This window comes from Octopus bimaculoides, chromosome 18 (assembly GCF_001194135.2).
Source record: "Octopus bimaculoides isolate UCB-OBI-ISO-001 chromosome 18, ASM119413v2, whole genome shotgun sequence".
Classification (NCBI taxonomy): domain Eukaryota; kingdom Metazoa; phylum Mollusca; class Cephalopoda; order Octopoda; family Octopodidae; genus Octopus; species Octopus bimaculoides.
Window position 1 is genome coordinate 4613284 of NC_068998.1, and position 3300 is coordinate 4616583.

Genomic DNA, 3300 nt, shown 5'->3' on the forward strand with positions numbered 1-3300 from the left:
TGTATCTTTATCTTATCGTATATTTTAACGCATGAATATATATTTTTAAATCTTGTTTTTTTTCACTTACTTTTACAACAGATCAAAACAATGATAACTATACATGCTTATATATATATATATATATATATATATATATATATATATATGGTAAGAGCTAAGTATAGCAAAGTTAAAATAAGGATTATCACTCAGAGACTATTATTAATTATTTAGACGCAAATATTTCTCTTTTATAGTTTAACTTTTCTGTTAACGAGTAAATTTTTACCAAGTCTTTCCAGTACTGTGTCAAAGACCTATCTAGAAGTGTTTTTTTCTCTTCTTTTTATAGCGGAAATAGCTCATACCACGAAATATCGTATTGCAAACACACACATAGAGAGAAGCTTCACTTACAAATAAGAACAGAAAAAGAAATGCTAATTGATGTAGCCTTTATTTTACCCTAGATGCAAAAACTCTCGTAGCTAATTTGTTTTTTAAATTACTCAATTAATATTTCCCTTGAACGAATTATTTAATTTTTTTATGATAGTATTTACTGTTGAAATCTCTTATTCTATCTTACCCAAATTTCCTCAGACCCTTATATATCACTTTCGTTAGTTGACCCCTTTTAATACATATGAACCTACTATTATGACTGTATCAATTCCAATGTATTCCCACTGGATTGTAAGTGACTAACTACGAATATATGTTAACAGGGTTCCTTCACAAACTAATAATTCTTCTACAGCATTTATATTAGTTTTATCGTCTAATGCTTTTAAATTTGCTCCTATATTCATACCCTAATATGTACGCACCTTATCTCTGGCGGAAGCAATGAAATCGTATTGTTTCACTTCATCTGATTGTTAATATTTAACTTTGAACTGAAGATTGTGCAATCCTAAGTCGGAATAAAAGTAAATGCCATGCAAACCTTGTATCACTGAAAGTTTGAGTATTTCTTTTTGCTAAAGACCAATTTGTCACTAAATACTTTGAAAGAATTTGTTCTTTTCAACATAGAAATCTTATAAATATTTTCAATAAACCACTTACCTTTACAGGAAACTCTCTTTTCTATGTACACAAAGTTGACTTTATTGATCCAAACGAAATTCCCACCTGCGACGGGTGCTGAAATGTTCCTAGCTTTCGGTAAAAGAACATACAGGAGGATCAGTTAATTATGATTTTATGTAACATAGCATATTCCCCTCTCAGATTCACACACTTATTGCAACGGTCTTTCAGGTTTTCTAAGCCCTTTAAAACAACTCGGACAGTTGGGCCTCCAACCAGGCCTTTCGTGACACCCTTAAAACCAAGAACTTTTCAGTACATCCTCAAATATCTTCAAACTGAATTAGTTTCCTATAGACTGTCGTCACACCATTATTCCATTTACCAATAAACATTTCTCCCTACAAGTATAGAAATCTTAAGACATAAATGTTTTCAATAAATCCCGATTACCAGTAACACTCGTTGCATAAACACAAAGTCAAATTTATTTACACAACCACATTTCTACCTACATATACATATTAAATTAGTTTACCATGCAGTAGCTTTTGTACTTCATCATTTCCCCTATTATTCCATTTATAACCACCGTCACTATAATTTTAATTATTTGTGACATATATTCTATAAAGCTTAACATCACAACATATTGACGCAACTCCGTCTTCAGTATATAGCTATATCTTGTCAGCAAAATAGAAGACAGCACGTTGCGTTCCATTAAATAATAAGTTCAAAAATATAATAAATGCAGAAACAAACTGCTGTGCAGTTTTTCTTCCCTCGGCGCATGTGTCATATTTTTTGATGTGCCCACCGGGTCTCTGTGTGGAAGGGTCAGCAAGTTGCTTAGGTTTGTCTTGACTTCTTAGGCACCTAAAACAATTTGTAAAACCATCGTGCTTGTTACCAGATCATACTTGAACGTTTGCAATGGTTGTCGTTATGTAAACATACGTAGAAACATTCACACATACACACATATATATATATGTGTGTGTGTGTATGTGTGTGTGTGTGTGTATGTATGTATGTATGTATATATATATATATATATAAATATATATATATATATATATATATATTTGCTTAAAAATAAATTTTACTGCTACAACCGCCAAAGCAAAACATGTTTGTGTTGTATTTAAAAATAATACCTCTCTAAGTTATTACAAACCATGATTATATTTATGTCTGCCTACTTGTCTATCTGTTTATCTATCTATCTGTGTGTCTGTCTGCCTGCCTACCAATCTATCTATCTATCTATCTATCTATCTATCTATCTATCTATCTATCTATTTATCTATCTATCTATTTATCTATCTGTCTATTTATCTGTGTGTGTGTGTGTGTGTGTGTGTGTGTGTGTGTGTGTTTGTGCATATATAAATGGTTACTTGTAAGAGGAAGGATGTGTAAGTATGCATGTGATGCGTGTGCATGCGTGTGTGTATACTTAATGCTGTGGCGTTTTAGTCTGGATGAAACTTGCTATGGAGACTCATGATTTCAGACATAGCAGACATGTTTAACACCCTTTTCTCGAGTACATTGTATTTCTAGGACCATATTATCCAGTTTGGCCCTCACTTTTCAAGACAGTAGGATTGGATTTGAGAAAGTGTGCCTGCTATCTCTAGCAAACTGACTAAACTCTCACTACCGTATCTCCACATCACCACACTTACATATTAGCCCTGTGCTTGAATTCTTTTGCGTAAGATATATATATATAATATATATATATATATATCTTAGCTGTGTGCGTTTGTTTGTTTGCTTATAGACGTGTATATGTAGGCAAGAGACGTTCGTTTGTTTGAGTAGATGTGTATAGCTGTGAATTTGTGTGCGCATGTATATATATATATATATATATATATTGATGTATACGTGTGTGTGCGTGTATGTGTGTGTGTGTGTGTGTGTGTGTGTGCGTACTGTTCCCATATTTATATAAGCTTGAGCGTATAGTGACGGCGTTGACGGGGTGAAGAGGCCAAGACAGGTATAAATATGCGTTATACAAGCATAGTAATTATGTAACAATATGTTGGAGTCGAAGAGTCTGAAAGCTAATTCCAAACAGGAAAGCTTCCAAGAAATTTAATTGTCAAAGAAAAACACGTAGACGAATCCACATAAACACATATGTAAACATACACACACACACATATACACAAACAGATACGCATAAATGTATGTTTGTGTATGCGCTTATGTTTGATTATATATGCTAATATATGTATATGTATATATATATATATATATATATAT

The 3300-nt window shown here is 32.3% G+C and overlaps 1 protein-coding gene across 1 annotated transcript in view; it reads left to right on the forward strand.

Annotated features, from left to right (window-relative positions):
• LOC106872231 (fibroblast growth factor 18) overlaps nucleotides 1-3300 on the forward strand; it is a 106839-nt gene that overhangs the window by 1523 nt on the left and 102016 nt on the right. The gene's annotated exons all lie outside the window — the stretch shown is intronic.